The sequence below is a fragment of the Aedes aegypti genome, chromosome 1 (assembly GCF_002204515.2).
Source record: "Aedes aegypti strain LVP_AGWG chromosome 1, AaegL5.0 Primary Assembly, whole genome shotgun sequence".
Lineage (NCBI taxonomy): Eukaryota > Metazoa > Arthropoda > Insecta > Diptera > Culicidae > Aedes > Aedes aegypti.
Window position 1 is genome coordinate 119,803,283 of NC_035107.1, and position 11,444 is coordinate 119,814,726.

Here is an 11,444-nt window from a genome sequence, read left to right on the forward strand (position 1 = left end):
ATTTGTGAAAATGGCTTAAAAAATTACTGAAAAATTCGGCGTAGAATTTCCTGAAGAAATTCGAGTAGAATTTCCTGGAAAAACAAATCCGTTACAATTTTTTTTAAACTCTGCAATCATCCTTTTTCGTGACTTATTTTGTTTAAACTTCTGCTGGAGCAGCAGTTGCCTTTAGGAGCAAATTTGAAAGTGTTGGAAGAATTTCTTTATGCATCCTTTGAAAATCGCTGTCAGAATTGGAAGAAATTCGGAGAAATTCTGCAGAAATCTCTAGGGGAAATTCTGAAGAGTCTACTGAAGAAGTTCTTGAATGTATATTGGAGGAATCTCTGGGGGAACCACTGGAACAATTTTAACGTAATTTTTCAAAAAAAATCTGAATTTGTTCTCATTTGATTTCGAAGCACGATCAAAGCAAGCGAAGGAAAACATCGCTTCTGTATCGGTCCATTATTGGCAATGTTTTGCAAGTTGTAACAAGCTTGATAAATAGCAGCTACGAAGGAGAGACCCAAAGAGAGAGATCGATGGTTAAATCTATTTTATTAGCTTATTTTCCCTTGAGGGTAGGTGTTTTACTTTACTGGCATGATAAACAATACCCAACATCTTACAGCAATTGTGCCCCTCAGGTTTGGAGCTTGTTTAGATGGGTTTTATCATGCACTGTTATCCCCCCGATACAATCAGAGCTGTAGCAGTAGACGATAAACAGACTCTCATGATGTACTGCGAATTACGATTGTTACAGAGAGCGGTAAGTGAGAGATACGATTTTTTCAGAACTCAACCTTAGAACGTCTTACCTTCAAAATTCAAAATCCAATATTCAATGGCCATAAGTTATGTTGATTTTGACATACCTGAAAAAAACGAAAAAAAAAAATATTAGAATAGGTATCGAGCAAAAAGACAAAAATGAAAGAGTGCCATAACAATTTACCTGCATCAAATAAGGGCAATTGAAAGAAACTTTTTTGTTTTCTTATATTTATTAGATGAGTTTTTTTCAATTCAATTTCCATTTGTACGAAATTTGAAGAAAAGTGTTATCATACTAATAAATAGATATAAATAATAATAAATAAATATCATAGCTAATAAATAACAATTTTTTTACAAACATGTAAGTAATATTAATTTATATTCATTTGCTTCAAATTTCTTCGTGTGTGAAGTGAATATACCTTTTTGTAATAATTCTAATCGGCTGATTTCTGTAGTTGATTTAAGAAGTAGATTTTTGCAATTTAGTGTACGTAGTGTTACATTGATTTGAAAATGCCATAGCTTTTCCATGGTAGTTCAACTCACCACCATATCCGGAAGTAACAAAGTTTCTTTTCAGATAACACAGTTTCTTCACATCCATCATCCGGACAAAAAAGTGATCATAAGATATCGACCATACATGCTGGCGATGTGTGTGTATGCTTCAACGACAAACCTATTATGCGCCTTTTATGCGGATTTATCGTCGATGGACATCGATCGACCCAGGCCAGGAGGGTTTTTCTCACTCTTCTACACCATTTCTCTCCTATATGAATCGGTAATGAAAAGGCACTCAGTCAGTCAGTCAATGGACGGTAGGGTGCGACTTATATTCTGAGAAACAAAAGCTCGTGTGTTTTTTCCGAATTTTAATCATATAAGAAAAGAAACCTGAAAGTTTGAACCAAAAATATTAGGTTATTGAGATGGCGCTTAATACATGCAGGTCAAAATTTCGTATGACCTTTGTGAAATTTTTTATGAATTCGTTATTTTTTCTATCGAATCAACTTAAAAATAAACATTCATTTTTTATTAGAGATCCATAATTCAGCTAGTTTTTGTGGAACAACTAAGTCATAACAATTTTTTACTCTGTTCTTTGAAAACAATCAAATTATCTTCAAAAACATGTAAATATATTTGGAATCGGTTGATTATTTTTGAAGTTACGGTTTAACAAACTTCATAATTAGTAGAATGAGGAACATTTAGGAGAAAACTGCTTTTGGCTAATAATAATTACAATTCTAGATAAGCTTGATGCTCAACAAGCATTTCGTTAATCTAATTTCAAAAAGAATGGTGCTAAAAGAATACAAATTGGTTGAAAAATAATGAAGTTATCAAAACTTCACTGAAGGTCATATTTTATAACTTGGAAATTCACCTTCAACTCGCTTGCGCCACCACTTAATTCTAATATTTTTGACTCAAACTCTAAGGATTCCCTTTTCATGTGATTTAATGTGATGATTCATGTGATGATGAAGAGCACATAATTTTTCAATTCTGAAAACTTTCGAAAAATGAGCCGCACCCTAGTGGACGTATATTCACTGCCGCCACACATATTATGCATGAAAGCCCGGACCCGGACAGTTAAAATTCGATCATTAGGTAAGCAGGAGCTGCAGCACGCCGAGTGGCAGCAGCAAAAATGAAGGAAAACGAAAGTGCATTCTCTTTTATTAGGCCTTACGTTGCAGTAGCAGCAGTGCAGCAATAACTCTCTCCTTGATGCACATAGAAATGTTACCGGCAGACATTGACTGCGCGCACTGCACGCCGCCTGATGGTATGTATGGATTGCCCATGGTCGCCATCATAGTGGAAAGATATGAGATTGCAACTCTCACCTTACAGTCATATATTGGTTTGCTTATTATGCCATCACTTTATTCTGTTTCTACTGGTCGAGCCTGGTCAGAAGAAAATTTGTTCGAGACTAGGATTAAATAGAATAATGATAGATTTTATTACATTTTCGAATCTTGCATCAAGCTTTAGAATGAAGAATGATCCACATTGAAGTTATAGCAGCATTTCAATCGGAGTCAATTGAAATGCGTCAAAGGCGAAGAAGCACAGAATACACTGTATGATACAGTCAGCCTGATCTTCAATACAGTGCCCGAAATTCCTATAAGCGCATGACCATTTTTCACCGGCACATGTAGTATGAAAGTCCAATACTTCAATAAATCATCTCTGCTTTTAGGTATTCGGATAATATGATATTTCTACCAACTACTAAGACTTTTCTTTCAAACAGTTTGGAATGAAGAGGAAAAAACGGGATTTGAGTATGGAAATTCTTATAAGCGCACCTTTATTTTCAGATCATAAAAAAATCATATCACAAGAACACAACAACTTTAGTACTTGGTTTGTTTACCATTTTTCAGAATTGTTTCATAAATTCGTTTCGGCATTGAATCGACGAGGTTCTGCAGCATTGTCAAAGGAATTTTACGCCACTCCTCTCTAACAGCTGCTTCCAGCTCTCGAACTGATCCGAACTGCCGTCCTCCACTGTAAACCCGTCTTGCGAGGATTCCCCAAAGATTTTCGATTGGGTTTAGGTCCGGACTCCGCGCTGGCCAATCCATAACTGGGATGTCCCGCTCCAAAAACCATTGTTTGGAGGCCTTGCTGACATGGATCGCAGCGTTATCTTGTTGAAAAACAAATTTGTTTTCCATCACATCCTCCGTAAATGGGATCAAAACACTGTCCAGAAGCTCAACATAGTTTTCGGACTTTATTCTGGTAGTAATTGTTGCAATCGGGGTTTTACCTCTACGTGAAAATGCAGCCCAGACCATCAAACTTCCTCCACCGAAATTTCTGCTCAGCTTCACTTGCGGATCCTTCCGAAGATCGTGCCTATAATACGCGCAGCAGTCAGGACCATCAAGATTAAACTTCTTCTCGTCGGAAAAAATCACGTTGTTCCATTCCCGCTTCCAAGACATATGGTTTCTGGCAAAATCCAGTCTTGCCTGAACATGCCTCGGAGTAAGGTTGGGTTTTTTGGCCTTTTTCGTGTACACCATGTGTCCAGATCCACGTAGTATTTGAGATACTCGCCTTGTTGTGATGGAAAGACCCAATTCCTTCTTAATACCGGATGAATCCAGCTCCCCGGCTTCACCAAGCTGGATAATTCGGTTCCTCTCACGGTTGGTGATCTTGGAGTTGCCCTTGTTTTTCTTCCGGATGCCGTAATTCTCACCTTTCTTCAGGAAATTTCGCACGACCGTCTCTCCTCTACCGATCTTCTTGGCGATTGCACGGTTACTTTGGCCAACATCCTTCAATTCAAGGATTAATCTTCGCTCCGTTTCGTCCAAGAACTTTCCTTTCGGCATCTTGAAAACTGTCAACAAACAACACTGTGCACGAATCGCAAAACTTTCCGCACGCATCCGTTTACATCGGCAGCAAAAGAAAATGACAAGTTTTTGTAGTGTGAGTGAAGCAAACACAAATGGCGTTAGCTTGGACACTGTGCGCTTATAGGAATTTCCTGGCCAAAAAATGATATTTTTATTTCACAAAATCGAAAAATTATTAATTTTGACTGTCTTTCATACAACCAAGTGGAAATATAGTAAATATCATTTTAGTAACAGATCGTCAATGTTTTATGTAATAACTAGTCGCAAATGTTGAAAAATGCGTGTGCGCTTATAGGAATTTCGGCCACTGTAGCAGTTTACGTAACAGTCCAACACACAGGATTCTAGCTGCAGTTCTTGAAAGTATACTTATACTAGCAGTACTCTATTTGGTTTTTGAAGGACTAGTTCGAAATTTGGAGTTACGCCCTTTCCATTTTTTCCTTAGTACGACTATATCTCATAAACTTTTGGGAATCCCTCAATACAATCTTTGGACGAAATGTTCTTCATACCAAAAAGCACATCTCTCATGAACATGTTGTGACGGTATACTCATTTTTTCTTTTTTTTTTTTTTTTGGCGCAAAAACTTTAAAAAAATGTTAATTTTTCAATTTTTTTGAAGTCTGTGAAAGTCATTCAGTGGAGTCATCTCGCTATGAGTCAGCCTAGGAGCTCATCAAGAAGCCATCAAGCAACGTATTGATGCATTCCAAATCCGCAAAAGATTTCTACAGTAATCTGACAATGATTTCCTATGGATTTTACCGAAAACCAGCTACAGACTTGGATGATCGCCAAGAATTTCATGGGCAATCAGGTAAAGATCGCAGGTGTAATCAACTGAGAACAGGGCGAACACCCTATTTGTGTGTGTGATGTGACGAATACCAAGATCTCGCCATACTTATGGTTGAGAGTTCAAAAATTATGCCCAACAAGGAAAAGCTTTGCCGGTTATTTGCTACAAACCTACCGTTTTTTTTCGCACGTTCGGTGAAGATTTTGAAATGTTTTAAAAACAAACAAGAAAAATATCACACGGAACCCATAGAGATTACCATCCCAAGAATCCGAACACACACAACTTACCAAGCATGAGCATGATTGACCGTCCGCAGTTGCTACTCCGTTATTGCAAGAACAGCCGTTCTTACACACGGAATCATCAGACGCAATTCAGGATCAGTAGAATCATCAATGTGTAAGTACTGGTGCTCTCAATATTATAACAAACAATAACGAGGCCGGCTGCGTCCGAATGAAGGTCAATTTGGGTATGGCAGGGAATTATTGACGTGTTACTTGCTTTATGGAAGCCGAGGAGTCCTCTGCACATCCACAAGAAACTCTAGGACAAGGAGAATTGTGTCAAGGATATCTCTTAGAAAACGATAAGAATCTTTGGTAGAAGTTATGGTCTACATGGCGGTTCAGAATTAACTATTCTTGTATTGCTAGATTTACGCCAAAAATCTTAAATAAAGATCTCAACTAAGGATTAGCTAAGTATATCTAAATATATTGATCAAGATTTTGAAGCAAGGATCGCGTGACGAATTTAACAAAAATGACAAAGAAATCTACTACTACACTAAAGTGGCCAGATATGTTAGGCCTCAATGCGGGACACAATTGGTAAACTTATGAAAATAAGTGTGCGAATTATAAATAGTACTCATTTTTTATTATTGATTTTAAAAATCAATATAAAATACAATTTTCTATGAAAAGATTAGATTTGTTTATGATAGTTTTAAGTTCGTTATTTCTAAGAAATTTTTAACTTATTGCTCTGTTGCTCAAAACTATACATATTCTAGTGAAATTTTCTTAAACTGTCGTGGAATAATTTTCAACATTCAACAGATAAAAATATCAAAACAAGTATAAATTTAGATCTGAATCACACGGTATTTTCGAACTAAGTTTTTCAAGGAATTTTTTTTAAGCTTTTCGAATAAATTTCAAAGATATTCAAGCAAAAAATAATAGTATTTCGAACTGAATCCTTTCAATATTCTGGATGAAAACATTCTAAAACATATTTCAAATTAAGAATGATACTGAGCATTATTCTGTGAATTAGTATTCTTAATAAAATCTCTGAGTTCAGACATGATTCTTGGCAAAATGCAGGAATTGGAAATATATGTTGTAAAACAGAAGAGAATTATTGACAGATTCTGAACAGTGCCATGAGAAGATTCTGTACCAAATCATGCACCTCAAATAAATGAATGCTGTTTCGTATCCTGTGAGTATTTTTAAAAGACTGTGCCAAACATTTTGTGGAAATTTTTACTCGTGTGTACTCTGCAAATTCTGATTTTAAAAGAATTATGTTAAGATCCCGGCTGTAGGTAAATCTGTGGATTCCATTAATTTCGATTATAAATCAAACAGTTACAGAAAATCAATAAAGCAATACAGCGATCAGAATCATGTTAGGTTTCAAATAATATTTTGTGAAGATTCCAACAAAAATTATGTAAGAATAAGAATAAATATCTGTAAATGCTATTAGGATCTTGATAAGAGTGTTGTTGGTGAATGGAGAAAGCCGTCCGGTATGCTAATTTTGAATTTATACAAAACAATAAATAACATTTTGTTGTTCATATTTCAACTACAAATTCCATTAATTTTGGTTATCTGTTCAATCTGGGACGTTTTCTGGGACGCTTGGTGATGCGGGACAGGTTGCTCAAATCCGGGACTGTCCCGCACAATCCGGGACGTCTGGTCACTTTATACTACACACTACTAAATCCTGAACTGTCGAAGACATATTGATTCTCTACGAACCTTATAAATATTCTATATGAACCTTATAAATGTTCCAATATTGACTTGATTCTGTTACTACTTCCTACATTTCGCTTCGCTCAGATTTATTTTAGCACACGCTTCTTTTCTACGGCGACGCTGGCCAATGAGTCGCAAATTTTCCTAATGAGACTGGAGCGCACAGCTTCAGATAAAGTACCTCCCATAGAAATTGGACGTGGACGGCGAGAAGAGATCAAACGAGCTTGAAAAAAGGCATCACACTTTGACAGGTGCTGTGCTGCTAAATTGATCGTATCCGCGTTTGACATCCCTACAGCGCGCAGTGGTCCGAATTGGCAGTTTAGTAGGAGAAAGGTTCTCTGTTTTAGTCAATTTTAGACATGTTATGTCTTTAGAGAAGTTTTTCGTAAATTAGTTTTGTAACTTATTTGAAAAAAATAATGTGGAATATGCTCTTATTTATGTTCTAATTTTTAATCAAACATTGTTTTTTGAGGACATTTTTGGTTGTATTCTTTAGCAAGCGCGTCAAAATTTTCTCAAAATTTTCTACCACGGCGGATATTCGAACTTACCTCAGCCATTCTATAAAAAAAAGATCTAGTGGGTCACCGAATTCCGTGAAAATGTGCTTTTTGTTCCTTAAGGATACACGTGTTTTTGGATTTTTTGATTTGGGTGACCATTTTCTGCTTGAGAATTTTTCGAGTATTTTCGTGAAGAATTTGTAGAAGGAACCATTGCTTGGTGATCTTGAAGATAATATTGGGGAGTCTCACCAAGAATTTGTTGTACTATTTCTCAGTTATTTCAGAAATCATTCCTAAACAAATTATTAAGAAACAGTTGGATCATATTTCAAACTAACAATTGGAAGTTATGTGTAACAATTACGTAGAGGGCCTTCGTGAAGAAAAGTGTAAACGAATTTCTAAAAGATTCTCTGGTGGAATTCTTCGAGCGATTTTTAAAGCAATTTGAAAGAGTTTCTTCGAATTTTTTTCTGGTAAGATCAGGTAATCTTAAGAAACTACATAAAAAAATTGTTGAGTAATAACTACTAATCTCTGGAATGGTTTTCAGTGGAAATCCCGGGAGGAACTCAGTGAAAATTTGTAAAGGAATTATTTTACAAAGCGCTGAAAAAGTACAGAAGAATCAATTCTCAAAGGAATCTCTTAGCACATGGTTGAACGCCTGAGAAGAATGACGTGAGTTCTTTGGAAAAATTATTCAAGGATTTTTTTTACTGCATTAAACAAAAAATAAATATATTTCGTAGTGAAAATTGAAATTTACAATCATTGAAGTGCAGCGGTATGAGAAAAAAAACAAACAAATAATATCAACACAGACCTATGCCAACTACGGAATTTGTAAAAAAAAGTGATAATTGCAACCGATATAACTTCTGTAAAACAAAAAAAATGGTAAGTCCCCCAGAAATTCTAGCTACGCCAACGCAAACGACACTCCAAGTAATATCCTTCACGATTTATTTGAGAAATCGGCGTATGAGTCCCAACCCAAGAGGAATTCTTGTAGGAATCTTTGTGAGAAATGGAGAAACCGAAGGAATAACGAGGTGAGTTCTTGAATGCATTTCTGAGGGAATCTCTGCAAAAATCTTTGAATGAATTCCTGAAGCGTGGAGGAGTCAGTCAACGGTTTCTAGAAGAATCAGTGAAGGAGTTGCGTATTAATCTCTGGAACTTTTTGGATTTACACTACAATGTTGAGCAAGGTTCAAGTGTGTAACTCGTTTTTTTCTGAATAAATCAATCAATACACATTCAACTAATCACCACTGGAGGAAAAAACATGATCTTCATTAAAGCATTAAAGTCATCAATGACAAAAAATTGACTTATTGCAAAAAAATGATTGCAAGTCAGTTAGGAGCAAAAATAACTGCTGCCCAGTGCACTGAAAAGGTAAATAGGCAGCTATGAAATTATATATACCAAATTGTGTTTCAACAGAAACACCCAATGTTTCAAAAACTTTGGTTTCAAATGACGAAAAAAGTTGGTGTTTTATGCCTATGAATGATGATAGCAATTCCATCACATGCCCCATAAAATCAATCATTGCGAGAAACAAAAAAAAAATGATCTGTTTTGACTTTGGATCCAGGTTTCAAATAAGTTTCAGTATTAACTGATATATGTATATGTAATTGTAATTGAACAGCTTGTCCGCTTTACTATTCAAAAATAACCATTCCAATCCAAAATATTAAAAAAAATATTTGGATCAATTGGAGAAATGTAATCCAATAACAATTTTATTAGTAAATTTTCCTGCTAAATTGTCGATTCGAACCACTATGCTGCGGTAGCACCGACCAGCTCAGAGGTTAACTACATGGTTAAGGTTTACCGGCGCAGTGAGTAGGTATTGCCACTGCTGGCCGTCAACAAAAGCCGTCCAAAGGGCTCCGCTGACAGATTGGCCACAGCCATTAATTTGTGGTCTCCGGGACCTGTCCGTCCGCGTACCGCACCGGCGATGATGGATTCGTGTGGTTTTACGGGATGTGGTTAAGGGTTTTGTTAGTCTAAGCTCTAAGAGTTAATATTTTTATTGGATGGTTTTTTGCCGAGTCGATGACGGCTGCCATTAACTGTCTGTGACGAAGGGGTTCGGATTAATTGGAATGATAAAAAGCCTACGGGGGTGCGCTGAGCTTGAACAATACAGAGGTACGGTATTGGACAATAGTTCTGCAATTTTTTTTTTTCATACGAAATTTTTAAGTTTGATGGGTTAGATCTCCGTTTTCATGGACCAATTTGTATAACATTTTCACATCACATCAGATAAAACGATTCAACTATTTTTGAGTAATTTTTCCAATAAAGAGTTCAAAAGTATTGAACATCTGAAATTTTAACGAAAAAATATAACAAAAACTTTTTCTTATCGTCCCAATCTGCGGCTTTGCTGAAAGTATCATGCTGAAGACATCTGGTGATTTCAAAAATCCCTGCAGTTTTTTAAGCTAGGTATGCCAATTATTAAAATTGAAAAAAGTGCAAATGTTCTGTCCAATACTGTAGAACACAAGAAGTTTGTCCACGGATAGTTTTAGGGGCGGCACCGAGACTTGCAGCCAGCAGCGGCACGTGTCAGTTGTTAGCGGCGTGAAGTGACTATATGGCGTGCGCGCAGGCAGGCAGGTATTCGACAGGAGCGACGAATTAGTCGCGATAAAGGTGCAACAATTGGTTTGATGAAGTAATACCGCCCGAAGGGTTATGAATCACGAAGAAATAGTTACGTAGTTGTAAGGAGGGAAAGTGTGGGATTGCTATTCACAGGAATGCATTGTTTGATAATAAAGATACAGGATTTCTGGTAGGCGTTTTTTTCCAGCTTTTTGACATTGATTGATTCAAGAGGTTGTGCGTGATAGCCTTGAAGATTATATACGAGTTGGAAAACCGTGAGAAGATTATGCCTATGCAAGGAGATCTATTAATATGTAATAACTATGTTAGTGAGGAGAATCGAAAGCTTAGAAATTATTAAGAACAAATAATCAATTTTCAAACAGTGCTTTTGTACTATCGTGCCCTAGTGCTGTGCGTACACAATTATTTCAGATCTCTGATGTTTTCAAAACCACCTAAAGCATTAAAACAGTACTTCTCATTGCTAAAATACCAGTATTTTGACGAACATCAAATCGAAGCAGCCTTTAGTCCAGGCTCTTTGATTCAAGTGAGGAAGCAAAAAGTGGCGCCAATCGTGGTCAGTTGTTCCGATTACGGGAGATTTTAGCAGGAGATTTTGAACTCCATTAGGGGAATCAAGGTTTCCTTCCAAATCGCAAAGAAAGGAGACTGCCGCGTTTTGCCAAAAACTCTTAAAGATCGCGAACTTCTTCTCAAACATCTCGAAAAGAAGAAGCACAAATTGTTTACTTATGACGACAAAAATTAACGTTTGTTCAAAGTCGTTTTGAAAGATCTCTCAAGACACTATAAGTCACCTGGAGAGATCAAAAATGGAATAAATGATCTACTTGGATTTTCCCCAGTCAAAGTAATCATTATGAAAAAGAGAACCCCGGAAAGGTTTTCTCAAGAATATTATTTAGTTCACGTTAACAAAAAAGAACTAAATTATATTAAAGCTCTAAAATAATCTAAACTTATGTGTGACATGGGAACATTTCCAGAAACCTGAAGGAAAATTTTTAGAACCCCACTCAGTGCCGTCGGTGCCAAAAATGGGGTCATGAAATAAAACATTGTCGCATGTGTGCTAAATGCATGCGGAGGTTCTTCTCACGCTAAGAACGTCTGTCCTGTGAAGGAAGATACCGAAAAGATTGTATGCGCTAATTGCGGGGGCAACCATAAGTCTAAATTTTGGGATTGCCCTTCGCGCAAAGGAGTCGTTGAGGTTCGTACGACGCAGATAATCACAAGCTAATTTTCTTCCCTCCGGTTATCAGTTATAA